The sequence below is a fragment of the Manis pentadactyla genome, chromosome 2 (assembly GCF_030020395.1).
Source record: "Manis pentadactyla isolate mManPen7 chromosome 2, mManPen7.hap1, whole genome shotgun sequence".
NCBI classification, from domain to species: Eukaryota; Metazoa; Chordata; class Mammalia; order Pholidota; family Manidae; genus Manis; species Manis pentadactyla.
In genome coordinates, this window is record NC_080020.1 from 29,389,694 (window position 1) to 29,408,811 (window position 19,118).

Sequence of the window (19,118 nt, forward strand, 5' to 3'; positions counted from 1 at the left end):
CTCTTATCCTTCTTGAACTTCACTCCCACACATTCAAATTAAGCTGGCTGAACTACATTACCTCCAAGGACCCTCCCAGATGAATCATTCTGTGCCTCTCCTTAATGTGTTTTTAATGGTGTTCTCAATACAGAGCAGCACTAATTGATGTGCATGGCACATGAGGGTACCACAAAATCTTTCACAGGACTACTGCCTAGTTCTGAGACATATGTACTGTATTAGTTTCCTTAGCTGCCACAGCAAATGACCACAGATGTAGTGGTTTAAGACAACAGGAATTTATTCTCTCACAGTTCTGGAAGCAAGAAGTCTGAAATCAAGGTGTCAGTAGAACCTTGCTCTCTCTGAACGCTCTACAGAAGGATCCTTCCTTGCCTCTTCCAGGCTGCTGGTGTTGCCAGCAATCCTCCAAGCCAGAACCCAAGGCTTGTAGCTGTATCACTCTAATCTCTGACTCTATGGTCACATGGCATTCTATCTGAGGGTCTGTCTGTGTCTCTGTTATCTCTTCTTCTAAGGGCAAAGCCCTGGAGTAGGCCCACCCAAGTCCATATGATTCATCTATCAAATTCCAGTTACACCTGGAAGGACTCATTTCCATTTCCCATTTGAGGTTCCAGGTGGACATGAAGTCTGGGGGTGAGGGACACTCCTCAGCTCAGTAGAAATGCTACTTCCTTTTGCTTCTACCAAGGTTAGGGACTGTTAAGCAGTACTACCAGTAGACACAGAGTAGGAGAGGTACACACAGGGTCACTCTTTAAGGAAGAGGTAGGCAGTACATCTGAGCATGGGGGCTGGCAGCAAGGAAGGGAATGAGTTTAATGGAATCAGTGAGACTGTGCCTTTCTTGCAGATAGGTATGACAGGACAAGCATGGCCAGGTGGGGCAGCCAGGATGTTACAGGTAGTAAACAGTTCTGTGCAAGAGCAACATTGTGTTGGGGGTTTCAGAATAAAGGGTAAGATAACCGGAAGCTTTTCTCCCAGGTACAGCTGGGAGATTTTTTAACAATGCTCTAGTCATGATTACTTTTAACTGATTGTTGGTTTCTTGGGTACTGTTTTGAGTCATTTCATGCCTACCAAAAATTCAAACATTTAAAATGCAGTAAGTCTGATGGTTAGGCTCTGCAGAGCAGAGGTGAAGGGCTCTAGCTCTGGAGGCGATTCTAGGGAGGAACCTCTGCTCTCCCATCTCATCAGCTGCGTGTCTTTGGGAACAATAGTTCATTTCTCAGAGCTCAGGCTCCTTTGTCTACAAATTGGAATAGTAACAACCCTCCTTATAGGATTGTGGTGAGGAGGAAATGGGAGAAAAATAATTCATGAGTGACATTAAATATAGTGCTAGGAGCATAAAAATGCTTAATAGATATTTGTTGTTATTAAGATGTCTACCAATTTTTCCCTAGGCTGGAAGATCTTTCCCAACAAAGGTAGAAGCAAGTTGTTATTTCTCTCATGTTGGGAAAAAAAACCCCAAAAACCTTTCTTCACAGCAAAATTTTGCAAAAGCATTATTTATCTTCTGTGTCTCCATTTCCTCTCCCCCATTCTACACACAGGCCTGCCCCAGCCCCATCCCAACGCCTCCCCTGACACCGTTCTCAGTCACTGTGGTCCTCCATGACTTGTGACCTAGATGCTGCTATTGCAGCTGTCAGTTCTCTGTCTTCCCCTTACTTGACCAGTCAGCTGCTTGTGACAACTGACAATTCCCTCCTTCTTGAAATACTTTTTTGCTGGGTTCCTGGCACACCATTAGCCTTCCGTGTTCCAGGAACCCTTCTTCCCTCTTACATTGGAGTGCCCTAGGGTTCCCTCCAACTTCTCTTTTTTATCTACACTTTCTTCCTAAGTGATCTCTTCTAACCTTATTGCTTTTAACGTCATCTGTCACTGACTGCTGACAAACTTTGATGTCCAGCCTGGACCTCTCCCCTGAACCTATTCAGTGTCTCCATTTGGATCTCAAATAGACCTTTTAAACTTAACGTGTTCAAAGTTCAACTCCTGATCCCCCTCTTTGGAAAACCTGTTCCTCCCACAGTCCTCCTTGGAATCTGCATGCTTCCTACTGCTCAGGGTAAAACCTGGGAGTCATCCTGACTTTTCACTTTCTCTTACACCCTGTATCAAATCCATCAGAAATCCTAATAATACTACCTTCAAAACAGATCCAGAATCTGGTTATTTTTCACCACCTCCACTGCTGCTACTCTTGTCGAAGCCCCATCATTCCTCATCTATGTCACAGCAACAGCCTCCCAGCTGAGCTCCCTGCTTCTTCCCCTGACCACCCCCCACCAAGCCTATCCTCATCCCAAAAGCCAAAGTGACCTCACTCTTGGCTATGCATTAAAGACACCTGGAGACTTTCAGAAATTCCAAAGCCCAGCCCATAACTCACACTAATTAAGTCAGACTCTATAGGGCCAGGGCACAAGTATGTTTTTTTTAAGGTCATATCACACCACTCCTCTGCCCAAAAACTTCCAATGGCTTCTGATCGCAGAATAAAAGTCAAAGTTTTTGATTTGTCAAAACAATGGCCCCTGAGGCCTCGTGTGAGTGGTTCTCAGACTCACCTACTGAGGCTTGTTAAAACAGACTGCTGGAACCCACTCCCAGTTTCTGACTCAGAAGGTCTGGGGCAGGGCCTGGTGACTTGCCATCTCTAAAAAGTTCCCAGGTGACAGTGATGATGGCAGGCTGGGGCCACACGTTGAGGCCTATGCCTGTGTGATCTCACCCCACAACCTCTCCCTCACTCAGTCTGTTCCAGCCCAACTGGCCTCCTTGTCCCTAAAACAGACCAGGTGGCCTCTCACTTCAAGGCCTTTATAATCCTTACTGTTTCATCCACCTGGGTATTCCTCCCCATCTTTCTCAAGTTCCTCTGAAATGTCACCTTATCACCATGGCTTTTCTGACCACTATTGAAAATTGTTACCCTTCTCTCCATCTTCCGTGCTTCATTTTTCCATAGTTCTTCTGACATATATGTACACATGTATGTGTGCATATTTTCTGTCCCCAACTCACACATACTGAAGTGTAAACCTTATAAATTAAAGGACATTGTTTTGTTCACTGATTTGTCCCCAGAGTCTAGAACCTTGGCTTGTACGCAGTAGGTCTCAATAAACACAAACAGAAAGGAGGAAGAAAATCCCGAAACTTGGTGAGGGACCTGACAAGAGTGCCTGCAGATGGAAACCAGAGGGCGCTGTTGCATAACAGAACAGACAGGAAGGCTCGCAGCTGTATATCCAACAGTTGTTAAGACAGAGCTCTGGGTGGCACCACTCGGGGTGGGAACGTTGTTATTGCCTCGTAAAGCCTGGTGCCCAATACCAAGCCAGCAGCTGCAGGAGATCAGCTGCAACCCACACTTGGTAAGCTTTTAGAAGTGAACACATCAGGTTGAAAGCATTTCCACAAGTCTCCATGGGGGTTTGATGGACACCAACTCTCCGGGAAAAGCTGAGGGGAAGGATTGAATTTAGCCTAGTCCAGGCAGACACAGGGTCAGAATTAGACTGGGATAGTCACACCAAGTTCAAGTCCAAAACCCAAATTTCCAAGAATTCAAAGGGAATAGGTGAGGCGCCTAGCTTGAATACATCCCTACCTGAATCTGCGATGTTCCAGGGCCCATTCTTTACTCTTTCCTCATAAATATAGCATCTACTTATCCACACCTATATGTACATACACACATATACCTCAAGGCTTTCATTCTGTATGACACAAGAGAAAAGATCTCTGGGCTTAGGAATTAAAAACCAAGCCCAAACAAAAGACCATTGTCCCATTTACAGCTGTGTGACTCATCTTCCCTGAAGAAATTGGCTTGGCTATCTCTGTTCCCTACCACACAGATTAGCTGTGCTCATCAGATGATAAAACATCACGAAGGGTCCTTGGGAGCTGTTCAAATGTCAGGAGTGTTTTCCTGATGATGAGGGGAATGACTTCTTAGCTTTCACAAAGGGTACTTGAAACCAGCAGGTGTTTATCAGAAGACCCCACCCAGTTGTGGAATTCAGGGAGCCACAGGTTTATTTGGATGTGGTTTGCATGGAACTTAAGAATAATATAAATTATAAAAATATAATTATTATAAATTATATTATATAATTGTAATTATATAATAATTATATATATTAAAAATATGGAGTCCTTGTTATGAGCCTATAAACCCATTACATACTTAATTTTATTTAATCCTAACAACAAATCTATGAGATAAGAGCTCTTCTAATCCTGCATTATATAGATGAGGAAACTAAGGCTCAGAGAGGTTAAGGAGCTTGCCCCAAGTGACAGGCTAATACATGAGATTTACACGCAGGCAGTCTGCCTCCTGCCCCCGAGCCTGTGAGTGAGCTAGGTGCATGGTGAAATCTGGCTCCTTTGTAAACTGGTAGCGTGTTGTGGTAGACCAGCCTTGGGGTCAGACAGACTGCTCTGCATCCCAGCTCTGCTACTTCTGAGCTGCGTGAACTTGGGAATGATTTACCTTCTTTAAGCTGTGGTTTCTTCCTTTGTAAAATGAAGACAATATTTCCCTTGAAGGGTTGTTGTGAAGAATAAGTGAGATAACACAGAAAGCACCCAGCCAGTTCCGTGAAAGTAGATGTATTAAATATTAGTCCACCCCTGACTCCTTATTAAAGATGAAAATAACACTGAGCGGCTAACTGTCTTACTGACTTTACCCGAATGTTCTCTCAGATTCTGTGGTCAGGCCTTGGGCCATCTCCAGCTACGGTTTTAGCTTGGCTGCTTTCTCAGCCCATTCTGACTCCCCCAAGGTGGGACCCTGGAAGGCAGGGCCTGCTTCTGGTCCAGCCACCCTCCCTCTTGCTGGCCCTTCTCTCATGCCGCCTCTCCATGGATCGAAAGGAAGAAATGAGACAAGGAGAGGTTAAAAGCTCCCTTGGTCATCAAGAGAATTAAGGTGAAGAGAAGGAATAATGTGGAGGGAGAAATCAGTGCCGTGGGTCACACCTGCACTCCAGTCGAGAGCCTCTTAGCTCTAAGCCACCTACTCAGGCACAGCACGATTTACTTAGTGACACAGTCTAGAATCTCATCTGGTATTAAAGCTGAAAAAGACCTTGGATTATTTCATTTTCAGCCAGCTTTCACACTCGGTAGATGAGGTATCACAGGATGACTAGCTTGCCTGGGCCCTCACCTCTAGCACAGCTGCCTCAGCACCCCAGACCCGGGCTCCCCAGCCTCTTTTCCTTGCACCCACTTAACTGCCATGACCTCACCCTTCTCTGCAGGGCCGCTGCCCTGGATTGGAGCATAAACAAGGCTGCAGTGGTGGACTTTACCCACCTGGTGCCACCTTCTCCCCCAGCACTCCTCTGCTGGCACCACTTAGGCCCAAAGGCTTTTTTTTGCTGCCTGCTGGCTGCTACCCCACACTAAGGTAACCTTCTTGAGCAAAAGTCCCTGTGCTGAAGCTTCCTCTCTGCCTAGTTCCCTATCAGAACTTAACTTTCCTACATCCCAGCCAACTGTCAAATCCAAAAGGAAATCTGATCTGTACTAAGTTCGACCATGTTTATGACTGATAATGAGCTGAAATGGTTCTGTGGGCTGTTTACTTTAAAGTCTGGTCTCCTAGAGGAATGAAACCTTTACCCAAAGAGAAAAGGCCCTTTTGGTAGAATTCTAGGAGTTCTGATGTAGAAAATTGTCTCCAGCCTGCCTGCAAACGTCCAGTGGGGACAGCAACCAGCATTTGCCCCCATGTGATAATAGCCTTGAGTTAGAGGTACATGTGGTTTCAAGCAATAGCCTGATAAAGGTCTGCTCTCATTTCTGGATCTAAGAAATTCCTTAGTCTTCTTTACCAAATGTAAAATCATTTATCTCCAATTTCTTGGAGCACCCTTTGCATCCGTCTCTCCTTTTCACCCAGCGCCCACAGGCAGCGAGTGAAGGAAGGGCCTGGTGCCCATGGAGCTTTGACTACTTGTAGTAATTCCAGGGGTGATTAAATTCACCCCTTCCTAAAAATCTCAAGCACTAAATCCTCCATTTCCACAGGACTTTACCTCTTTCCTAAAATGCTTCTTAAGAGCAATAAAAGTATTCATTGTAATAGTGCTGCCAAGCTCTGGTAGATTTCCTCTCTGTGTCACCCTGATTCACAGTGGTCCTGAGGGATGGGAGGAACCCAGGGTCAAGGGCAGGTCTAACCATACATCCCTGTCTCTGCTTGCTACCCTGGTTTGAAGACTGATAGTGACTTCACTCTCAAAAGTGTCCTGGGTTGGACAATAAACTCTATTAAGAGCATTGGCTTGGGAGTGAGTTTGGCTTGGATGCAAGCCCCTGTCTTGCTTCTTAGTAGCTGAGTGACCTTGGACAAGTTCCTTAAGGTCTCTGAGCCTCAGTTTCTACATCTGCAGAAAGAGGATCCCATTAGACGCCAGTTCCCAGGGTCATTGGGAAGGTTGGCCCTGCACAATGCCAAGCACTTGATAAGAGTGCAACATGAGATAGCTCTGTTTCTTGAGTTAAAGAACACCCAGGTAAATCCTCCTCATTTGAGGAGTGTAGGCTCACCTTGAGGAGATGTAGACTCCTTTGAGGACTATCTTGCACTGGAAAAACTTGTAACCAGACAGATCAGCACTCAAATTACAGCTGCACTATTTCTAGCTGTGTGACCCTGAGCAATTTAAATGATATTTTTGAGCCACACCTTACTTGTCTGTACAATGGGGATAAAAATCTCAGGATTGTTGTAAGGAGAAAATGAGATAAAGGTATTGGAAAGTATTGTGCCCTGTGTACCAGCTCAACAAATGCTGCCTCTGATAATTACACAGGGGGAAAGTGAGGCACCCAGAGGTAAGCAGACCTTCCCCGGGCACACAGTGCAAGACAAATGGATCAGGCCCATGCATTATTTGCTCTAACTTACTACAGGCTCCTTCCTCCTTGGGTAACAATCGAGCACTCAGCCATTAACATCAGTCACCCCCTCTATCAGTACTTCTCCTGCTCTCCCCTCCTTTGTCTGGAGATTAGAAACAAGAAAAGGAAGCATCGTGGTGATGCGCAGCTGGCCCTGGGGTTTCTGGATTAGAACCAAATTTCATGTTTGTGGAATTGATCCCAACTTGCTGGCTATGTGACATTGGGCAAATTACTCCACCCATGCAGAAGCAATTTCCTCTTGTGTAAGAAGGAAATGACACCCCTTGCAGGGTGAGTGGCAAACCCAGGTCATTCTGACTCCCAAAGCCCATGCTTTTAACTTTGATTCTACCTCAAGTTGAAGGGCTGTTCAGGTCCCATGACCATTTTGGGGACAGTTAAGAAGATGGCAGGTAATAAGAATAAAACTTCACATGTATGAGATTCACTTCAAGAGCTTGGAATTTGGGCTGAAGTATAAGATACGATGCTACCTCTTGTGAGTAAGTATTCTATTCAAAATAGTCCTCAAAGCATTTGGCCAGTTTTTGGATTCCATACCTATAAGCCTCCAGCACAAACAATAGCCTGCAGGCAAAATCCAGTCTGCAGCCTATTTTTGTAAAGAGACTTTTATTGGCACATAGCTTAACCCATCTGTTTATGTACAGCCTATGGCTGCTTTCTCACTGCTGTGGCAGAGTTGGGTGGTTGCAACACAGACCATACAGACCACAAAGGCTAATGTATTTACTCTGTGATCCCTTGCAAATAATGTTAGCAATCCTGCTGTAGAGGAAATACCATTTAAGTTTTACAGTAATATCTGATTCTATTGTGTGCTTGCTCTATACCAAGTACTCTTCTAAGGACTTTATATGTACTATCTAATTTAATACTTGCAACAATCCCATGGTACACACACACTGTGACTCCCATTTTATGAGTGAGTATAACTCCGGGGGAAGAATCCTGGGGCAAAATATCTTTGAAACCAAAACCAGTCAAAGAGAGAAATAAAGTGGGAGAAACCCATTTATTTCTTTCAAGCAGTGTTCCTGCGTCTCTCTCGACCCAGCTGCAGAAGAGGCCCCCACCCAACCTCTCCAGTCCAGATATGCCCTGCTCACCCTTGTGATTACCTATTGATATGGAGATGGCTACTTCTCTCCATCCCTTGGAAATACTTATTGATATGGAGATGTACTAAAGCCTTGTGAGAGATTCTGGAAATACTGCAATTTCACCTACAGTGAGGAACTGAGGCAGAAGGAGGTGAAGTAACTTGCCCACGGTCCTGTAGCTCGTAAATGACACAGGTGGGATTCTCACCAGGTAGTATAAAATATCAGACTTCCTTAGAAACTTTTACACCTATTTTCTTTCCTGATCCACTTAGTCAATCATGGTATGAGAGACAATTTTAGGTGATCCACAAACACAGTAAAAAAATACTCTCCTTTGGTGAGAAAGCTATTCCCTTTTAAATTCTTTTTGACATTACTAACTTCTCTCAACAGAGAGAATGAAGGGTCTCTTCACCAATAGCACTATCTTGCTAAAATTTAACTGTATTGCTATGTTTCACAGCATTATTTTTATGGTTCCCTCTATTTGTGGCAAACAATCCTTGCTTCTCCTTCACAGCAGTTTTCTTCCAAAATATATTTGTTTAGGAATAAAAAAATAGTCAATTCAATTATTAAAGAAACCATGTTAATGAAAGTACAGATGGTGTGTAAATATGACAAAAATCATGACAATAGTGTAGAAAGGAATGACAAAGCCTAGATAGCCCAAGATTCAGGCAACCTGGCCCCAGTTCCAGCCAGCAGCAGTTTGGTATGTGTCTGTGGACACCTCAGCTCCCCACCCCCACCCCAAGCCTCAGGGGTGGGTAACCTCTGAGGTTAAGATAAACTCCTTATCTACTGAGTGAGGAAGTTAAATTAAATTATCTCTAACATTCTATGGCATCCCAATTTATTCTTCCTGGCCTGGAATTCACTGTACTTTCACTTGAGCCAAGATTAAATTAGACTTAAATTAGATTCATCTTTTCAAACCCTGTAAACACAAAGGACTGGATGGCAGTCCTGTGTCTTTCCCTCTTAGAGTGAGCCTATTAATCCCCAACCAGATTCCAAAAGAAAAGGGAGAGGAGACAAATGCATACGGTGCAACATCCAATTTGTGCTTCTGGCCCAGAAATTAAACAGGCCCAGGTTGGTGCCGGGCATGTACCAGGAGAAAGAGAAGGCCCTGGACATCTCTTCATTTGTAGTTATTCTCCCCCAGTCCCAGAGGTTTGCCTGATGGAGTGTAACTACCAGGTGGAGGTGTGGGGGTGGAATCTTTCTCCCAGTCTAGGACAAATTACCTTTGAAACTAAAATCAGTCAAAGGGAGAAATAAAGTGGGAGAAATCCATTTATTGCTTACAGGGAGTCATATACTTCAGCTCACCCATGTCTCTCACCTGACTGCAAAAAAGGGACCCCACCAAACTTTTCTGGTCCAGTTACTCCCTCAATGCCCCCACCCTTGTAATCACCTATTGATATGGAGATGGACTACTTCTCCCCACCCTTGGAAACATCTATTGATATGGAGATGTACAAGGCCAGGTGAGAGATTCTGGAAATACTGCAATTTTATCCACAGCCCTCCCCTCCAGAAATCTCACCTCACAATCTATTTGCTCCCCATCTTCCTCAATGGCCCCTGTGCAAGAAAACTGGAGCACTGTAACCAGAATAACAACATACAATAACAACAGCAATAAAATCATGATAATCCCCCAGCCACAGGATTCAGCTAGGTTCAAAGTCCTATGCAGATTTAGCCCATAACTTGCCCTTTCCACAGGCAGTCAGTAGCTGAATGGGTAGGGAGTTCAAAGCAATCATCATGTGGCAGCTGCATCCAGGGGGTAGGTCCAATAAGGTCATATTGTAGAAGAAAATAACATTAAGAGCAGTAAGATACATGTTTTAATGATACCACCATAGGCAAATCTTGTCTGTCAGGTAGGATGCATGCAAGAGAGTGGTTCTGTGATAGGACAGTGGCAGGAAAGGAATCTCATCCTGGTTTACTGTATCAGACTTTCACCCGCCTCCCTGTGGGAGTTACAGATGGGTCAATTTATAGGCTACAGGAGGTACATGCACCGGCCATAAAGATAAAACAAAACTTACCCATAAGATGCTCGTACCCCCCAGATGTTTTGGGTACACTACTGTGATCTTGGGGGCCCTTCTGCTGTTCATTCAGGAACACACAGAAGGCCAGCTTCCATGCCTTTTCCCCAAGGTGCCAGAAGGGCCAGCCATTGCTGGTCCATGTGGCAAAATGTCCAGGGCCATGTCCACTCAACAGAGTCTCCAGGGTTTAATGCAGTTGGGGCTGGCAGCAGGATGTTGCTCTGCTGGCTATATCCTGGTTTCAATAACCCCTTTTTGGTTTGCACATACAACTGTATAGGAGAGGCAGCAAGGTGTGTCAGAATGTTCACAGGACTCAAGCCTCCTTTTTGGGGCTTCTCATTCAAATGCCACAGCACTGTCCATACGTGAACTGACCAGCCCCATAGACTATTGGTGTCTGACTTCAAACCAGATTTCAACAAACCATTGTACCTCCATATCATGCCTTCCCTGGTAGGGTTGTATGGTACAGAAACCTCTACTTTATTCCTAATTGCTATACCCATTCTTGTAACGCATGTCCAGTAAAGTGGGTGCTTGATTGCTCTCAATTACCTGTGGCCAGCCATGAGCTGAAAGGAGGTGCTCTAGGCCCCTTTTGGTCATTTGCTGATCTACACAACGTGCAGGAAAAGCAATCAACATGCCAGTAGCTGTGTCACACAAGTCATGGCATACTGATATCCTTCTGACACAGGTAGAGGCCCAATATAGTCTATCTGCCACTACTGTCCCATGTTGCTGTGGGACTTGGTGTAAGTCCCTCTTAGGGCACACAAGGCACTCCTTCTGGGCTCTGCTGACTTCTTCAAAGGTAAATCTCAAGCCCCACCAATGGCCTACAGCCTACATTGTCTTCTGTCCCTCATGCAACAAACACTGATATAACCATTGGGCCACATCAGAGGCAGGCTTTCTTTCTAGCCAATTCACCTGGGCCAATAGGTCTTGCCACAACTCTTGGCCCCAAAGGGACCAGTGACCAACCATCCAGTTGGTATGGCATCATGTCAGCAGCTACAGGGTCAAGCCCCAATAGACGGCCCAGTTGTCAGTGCAGACAACTATAGGGGAGGGCTCCTGGGTGATCGCTAGCCATACTGCCTGCGACTCAGCCCATTGGCTGATCTTCCCCTCTCCATCCTCCATCCATATTGTCTCAGTCTTAGGATGGAAAGCCACAGCCTTCTACTTTGGGGGCTGCCCATGACTGGAGCCATCTATTTACCAAGCATCTTCAGGTATAGGGACGTTTTCCTCCTGATAAGGACTCTCAGCTACCAATGGCTCAAAAGCAAGTTCTTCCTGCTTTCCACTGGTATTCATCACTGGCCCCAATAAACTTTGGAGTTCTTCACTTAAGGAGCTAGTAGAAAGGGCATTATGCTACTGTAAATATGCGCCCCATTTGGCCAGTGTAAGTGTCTGTGCCACACCACTCTGTGGCCTTTGGGTCCAGTCTCGCACCTACCCCGTGATGGAATAGGTGGCTATTACCTTAGTTGGAGCTTTTCCGGGTTATGGGATCCATAGCCAGCAAGGCGTGGTACGCAGCAGCCAGCTGCTTCTCTATCAAGGTGTACTCTGCTCCTTTCCATAGTTGTGACCAAAATCCAGTAGGTTGCCGGGTCCATTCAAGCCACTGCCAAAGGCCCCATTCATAACCATCTTTGGTTACATGAACATCTAGCTCACAGGGCTGTGATGAGTCCATTGCACTCAAGGCCTGTACGGCCTTGACTGCTCGCTCAGCAGCAGTAAAAGCAGCTGCATGTGTCTCATCCCAGTCCCACCTGATGCCCTTTCATACCAACTGGTATAAGGGCTTCAGAATTTATACCAAGTGCGGGATAAACACTCTCCAGTAGCCCAAAAGACCCAAAAACTCTTGTGATACTGCCACAACGGTAGGGGTGGAGAAGCCTGGACCTTGTCTATTACTGCTTCTGAGATAACTTTAGTTTTACCCAACCAGACAACCCCCAAGGAGTTTATAGACAAACCAGGTCCCTGAACCCTGGTGCTGTTCACAGCCCATCCTTTCTCCTATAGATGTTGCAGCAGTCTAGGAACTTCCCCTTCCAAATCTGCAAGAGAATCAGATGTGAGCATGATATCATCTATGTAGTGATACAGATGCACCATTTGTGGTTTCTTCCATGTGGCCAAGTCCTGGGCTACAAGTCCATGACAAATGGTGGGACTGTGGAGGTATCCCTGTGGAAGGACAGTGAATGTTTACTGCTGGCCTTCCCATGTGAAGGCAAACTGTTCCTGACTTTCCTGTTCTATTTCAATAGAGAAGAAAGCATTAGCAAGGTCCATGACATAATGATATGTCCCTAGTTCATGACTGAGTGTGTCCATAAGGGCTGCTATAGAGGGGACAGCAGCACACAAAGGGGGTGTAACTTTATTCAATTTCCTGTAATCCACAGTCATACGCCAGGAGCTGTCTAGCTTTTCACTGGCCACACCAGGGAATTGAAAGGACTATGAGTGGGCTTTATGATGCCCACCTCCAACTCCTGTAGAGTTTCTACAGTTTCCTTGTGCCCCCAGGTAATTTATACTGCTTAGTATTTGTCACCTGCCAAGGTACAGGCAGAGCTACAGGAGGGTGCTTAGCATGTCCCCTCAGAACTGCTTTTAACACGCATACCCTCAGTCTGAACTCACCCGCAGTGGTCTGTAACCACAGGCCCTGCAGGATATCTACCCCCCAAATACATTCAGGGATGGGAGAAATATACACAGTATACTCTTTTGGGAGTAAATGCCCTATCCCCAGTGGTATTTGGGCTTTCTTCACTCGAATTGCCTTACACCCATAGCCATCTATCACAGCAGAGAGCCCAGGAAAATGCTCAGGGTTGCCATAAATCAGAGAACATTCAGCTCCTGTGTCCACCAGTGCCAGGACACATTGTACATTCAGAGAGGACCAGTGAATTGCTAATTCTACATGGGGCCTCTGGTCCCCACCACGTCCCATAAGGTGGGGACCTTGACCACCCCCACTAAGTCAAACTGCAACGCCCAGTCATCCTCCTGTGGGGGTGAGGGCCCAGGCAGAGCCTAAGTACTGTTCCCCCAGGAAGTCTTTCAGGGGCACATGCTGGACATGGAGCTTTGCCTCCAACTTGGTGTCCTAGACCTCAGTGAACTGCTGCTATGGCTTTTAATTGATGCCACAGTTCTAACAAGATCCTATTGGGCTGTCCATCATGTTTTTTTTTTTTCACTACCCTGGCCTTTATCATATCAATGCACATCTGGGTCCTCGAGACCTTCACGGGGCCCTTTGCACCTTTCCTTTCATAGCCCATGCTTCCTTCCATGCTCTTATTGTTTCAACCTCCCCCAGATCTGCTAAAGTAAAAGTAGCCTCATTTATGGGTTGCCCTATGTGGGGGGCAAGAATAGTCACTAGGGACCCAAGGAGAGATGAGGGAGCTGTATGCAGCACCAGATTTCTCATGCCTATGGTGAAAACTCCTTGTTGGAGCCCTGGGGGTCCATATTATAGATATTTTTCATGCCCAGCTCCTGTAACACCTGCTGGAGCTCTGCATACATTTTTCCAGCTAGTGGGTAAGTATAGTAAATCACCCTGATTAGACCAAACTGCCCTGATGGCTGCTGTCAGACAACCAGAAGCACCTGATTCCCTGAGGTGTGACGGGCACTTTGTAACCACTGCCGGAGGGAAGGGTGAGTCATCAGGGAAACCAATCTACCCATTTCAGAACCCAATATAACAATGTTTTCCACCCCCATATTCCAAAGATGCAAATGCGATATAGGCAGAGGTTCCCCTGGCTTCTGCCGAAACCAGATGCTCATGTCCACCAGCTCATCCTGGGTCTAGGGGCGGAGCATGGAGTGCTCCACAACCTAGGGAGGGGGCTGCTACTCCTCTTGAGGAGCCCAGTGTTGTTGCGTTTTTACTTTCTCAATTACAACCAGGTGGGCCTTTGATACAGAAGAGGCTGGTGCCTCTGGCTGTGGCCTCAGCAGCAGTTCTGCCCTTGGCCCCACCCCCTCATCCTCTCCTGACATGTCCTCTACCATCTCCAGGGCTGAAGGCACTGCTCTTTCCTCCCCCTCCCCCACGGCCTCCTGCAACGCGGCTTCTCCTGCAGTCTCCTCCCTCGCTGCTGCTAAGGAATCTTCCAGGAGCGCAACCCATCTTCTCAATATCTGTCTCTCTTTCTTAAGGGCATCCCATAGGTCATCACCCAGCCCCTCCAAGTGATGCTGAAGTGTGTCTCTCTCCTGCTGAAGTCTCTCTCTCTCCTCAATAACCCTTTCTACTATCTCGACAAACATCCCACAATCCTGGCTGCTACACAGCCATTCAGGGCCTCTAAGCAGCCCTCTATCTCACAGAGGGCTAATTCCACAGTTTCCAGTGTCTCCACCCTTCCCCAATTCTGGGGGAAATCCCCACCCAACTAGGAGGTACTTTACCCTAGACCATTCCCCACTAGGGGCTCCCCAAGTGGAAGCCCCATGATAGGGGGCTCCCAGGTGAAACCGGCACCCTCTACTGCTGCAACCACTGAGGCCTCCCCACCATCCACAGGGGGTGCTCTGGCATCTCCTCACCTAGAGGCAGCCCGCCCAAGGGTCACACACATGGGGACAGATTTCGGGTTCAGAGGTCTTGCGGACTACCGCTAAGTGTAACTCTGGGGGGAAAATCTTTCTCTGAGCCCTGGGCAAATTACCTTTGAAACTAAAATCAGTCAAAGGGAGAAATAAAGTGGGAGAAACCCATTTATTGCTTACAAGCAGTCATCTACTTCTGTTCACCCATGTCTCTCACCATCAGCTGCAAAAAAGGGACCCCACCAAACTTCTCTGGTTCAGTTATACTCTCTCTCCCCCCACCCTTGTAATCACCTGTTGATGTGGAGATAGACCACTTCTCTCCACCCATGGAAACACCTACTGATAATGGAGATGCACAAGGCCAGGTGAGAGGTTCTGGAAATATTGCAATTTTGCCCACATGGAGTTTCTTTCCTCTGGAGAGCTCAGTGTCCATTTGCCCAGGAATATCTGTGGTCATAAGCTCACAAGGGCTGGAAGGAAAAGGAAAGGATTTTTATTAGAAAACTCAAGGTGCAGCACTTCAAATGGGTTCCAAGTCTATAAGAAAACCAGCAGGAGTAGTAGTGGCAAGAATGGAAAGGCTCAGTCTTCTCAACTTTAATAAGACTTGGGGTGTGGCAGGGCAGCTGGGACGGGCCAGGTCCAACAACCTTTTTACAGCACACTATGCAAAAAATCAGCTCTATTTAGTTCTTTAATCTCACTTCTACCTGGTCATCAGCATTATCATCATTTATCATTATTTTTATTATACTTTGGGTATAGATGAAGAACTTAAGATTCAAAAAGGTTGCAGTCACCTTCAACATAAATACAGTCCCAATAGGTGTAGGTGTTATCATTCCCTATTTTATATGTAAGGAACTTGAGATTCAGGGAGGTTAATTCATTCAGCTAGTAAGTGACAGAGTACACATTTGAATCTAGGTCTGACTCTCTGTGTTCTTTCATGCAACCCTCAGTAAAACTTTTACTTATTGCCTTCTAGCATTTAGCTGAAGGGTAGAGAGGAAGAGAACCAGGCAGACTTGATTCCAGTGGAGACAATGGTGAGAAAGGGCAGGGGGGATTTCCTCATCCCAGAAAATCTTCATAATGGCACCAGTCCCACTCATTTTTCATTCCTCACTGTGTGTCCTGACATGGTCCAAGCAATGCATGTTTTTTTCTAGCTATCCATGTAGATTTGAAACCATCTCTCTCAGTCCTTCCCAATGACAGCTGATGGAAATATCTGTGCCCAGAAGCCACCTGGGTCCCTTCCACCACTGCCATCAAAGATCAGGTTATGAGCCATGTTGTTTAAACACAGTCTATAAAGCCCATGTTATCTGAATGGCCAGAAACTCAGCCTTTAGGGAAGTTCCATCTGTAGTGGGCACCGTCAATGTTCCACCAGGAGCTCCTCAGACCCCCTTTTACTATTTCTGTGATCCCTCAGCCACTTTTGGGTGCTCTGCTTCTAATGGTTCACACCTATGACTTTCTTCAGAGGCCTGTCCTTGGGCTGCCGGATCTCCTCTGCCCTCACTTGCACAGAGTTGTAAGTGCCTAAGAGCCAATGCCCAACTAGAGCAGGAATATGAAATCCCAGCTCTCTTGCATCATGTCAGGGCCAACTCCAAGGTATTATGCTCCAGAGCTCCCCATGGAGCAGGCTGGAGTTAAGCCTTAAATCACACCTTTGAGTGGCCTCTTCCCCATCCTGTTTGGTTACCCCCATCCCTCACCAGTTTCTATTAGAACACTCCCTTAATAAACCACCCGCAAACACAGTATCATCTCAGGGTCTCCTTCTGGGGAGCCTGACCTAAGACACCATCTCTCATCCATCATTTACCTTCTTTTCCTCCATGTCTGCAGATGATCTTCCCTTGAATAAACATCCCTTCCCCACCATCTCCAGAATCAGTCTCCCTGATGAATCTAAACATGGTAAATAGGAATGTCACCGTTCAAAGTTATCTACTCTTTTTATTTTTTTTTTTGTGAGGGCATCTCTCATATTTATTGATCAAATGATTGTTAACAACAATAAAATTCTGTATAGGGGAGTCAATGCTCAATGCACAGTCATTAATCCACCCCAAGCCTAATTTTCGTCAGTCTCCAATCTTCTGAGGCATAACAAACAAGTTCTTACATGGAGAACAAATTCTTACATAATGAATAAGTTACATAGTGAACAGTACAAGGGCAGTCATCACAGAAACTTTCAGTTTTGCTCATGCATTATGAACTCTAAACAGTCAGTTCAAATATGAATACTCATTTGGTTTTTATACTTGATTTATTGTGGATACTACATTTCTCTCTTTATTATTATTATTTTTAATAAAATGCTGAAGTGGTAGGTAGATACAAGATAAAGGTAGAAAACATAGTTTAGTGTTGTAAGAGAGCAAATGTAGATGATCAGGTGTGTGCCTGTAGACTATGTGTTAATCCAAGCTAGACCAGGGCAATAAAACATCCACGTATGCAGAAGATTTCTCTCAGAACAGGGGGGGTGAGGTTCTAAGCCTCACCTCTGTTGATCCCCAATTTCTCACCTGATGGCCCCCCTGCGACTGTGCCTGTCTTAGGTTGTTCCTCCCTTGAGGAATCTTACCCGTCTCTGGCTAACCAGTCATCTTCCAGGGCCATACAGGGAAATGTGAAGTTGGTAAGTGAGAGAGAAGCCTTATTGTTTGAAAAGGTTAGCTTTTTACATCTTTGCATATTTATGCCCTGTGGCTTCTATGCCCAGCATTTGTCTTGAGGTATCTTTACCACTTGTAAGAATTATGATACTCGATAAATTTGATACGAGGCACGAATTCTATTTAAGGGTTGTAATTAGGAAGGAAGAAGAAAAGCTGTAGAAGTAGCAGGCGGAAGAAAACATGGGAAGATTGATTATTTCTTTGGCATATCTTCTTGTAGAGTACTTCAGCATGAATAGGTTTTAAGCTACTACTTAAATTGCGCACACACATTAACATAATAGGAGTATAGTTACATAACCAAAGCATATCTGTAATTACCAGCCATCTCCAGTGAAACCAAGAAAACCAGTTAGGCACCTTAGGCATTTGTGAAAACTTATCTATGACATGGTGGATATTGTCCAACTGAACTTGAACAGTCTGAGAGAAATCAGACAAATTAAAACAACCCATTCCTGGGGACTGTTCACATGCCATATGTTCTTTTAACAGTAAATAGTCTGTAGTTGTAAGACTTTGGAGCGCTACAATTTGCACTTCTCCAAATTCTTGGTTGAGTTCCAACAGTATAGATCCAGTCAAATTTGTTGTTTTACTGTATGCACAGGCCAGCTTAGATATCTCCTTCCTCATTCCCATGGCAAGTCCAGGAACTGGTGGGATGAGTGCATCTACAGCTGTAGCAGTGCGTGGATCTTTGTTGGGGTTTTTTGATGATCATCTTCTGGCATGAGTCTTCCAGAGAGTGCAGATGTTCGAAGTTCTTTTTCATATCGTATCTTAGTTCATTTTCGGGGTAGCCCAATTAGGCTTTGATCCTCTGTATAAACACAAACAGACCCTTTGCCTACACTTTTATATGCCCTTTATACCCTTGTGTAGAACTCGTTGGAGGTTACCACACAGGAACTGCCTTTTTTTTTTTTTTCTTTGTTTTTGGTATCACTAATCTACACTTACATGACGAATATTATGCTTACTAGGCTCTCCCCTATACCAGGTCTCCCCTATAAACCCCTTTACAGTCATTGTCCATCAGCATAGCAAAATGTTGTAGAATCACTACTTGCCTTCTCTGTGTTGTACAGCCCTCCCTTTTCTCCTACCCCCCCTTGCATGTTAATCTTAATACCCCCCTACTTCTCCCCCCCTTATCCCTCCCTACCCACCCATCCTCCCCAGTCCCTTTCCCTTTGGTACCTGTTAGTCCATTCTTGAGTTCTGTGATTCTGCTGCTGTTTTGTTCCTTCAGTTTTTCCTTTGTTCTTATATTCCACAGATAAGTGAAATCATTTGGTATTTCTCTTTCTCCGCTTGGCTTGTTTCACTGAGCATAATACCCTCCAGCTCCATCCATGTTGCTGCAAATGATTGGATTTGCCCTTTTCTTATGGCTGAGTAGTATTCCATTGTGTATATGTACCACATCTTCTTTATCCATTCATCTATCCATGGACATTTAGGTTGCTTCCAATTCTTGGCTATTGTAAATAGTGCTGCAATAAACATAGGGGTGCATCTGTCTTTCTCAAACTTGATTGCTGCGTTCTTAGGGTAAATTCCTAGGAGTGCAATTCCTGGGTCAAATGGTAAGTCTGTTTTGAGCATTTTGATGTACCTCCATA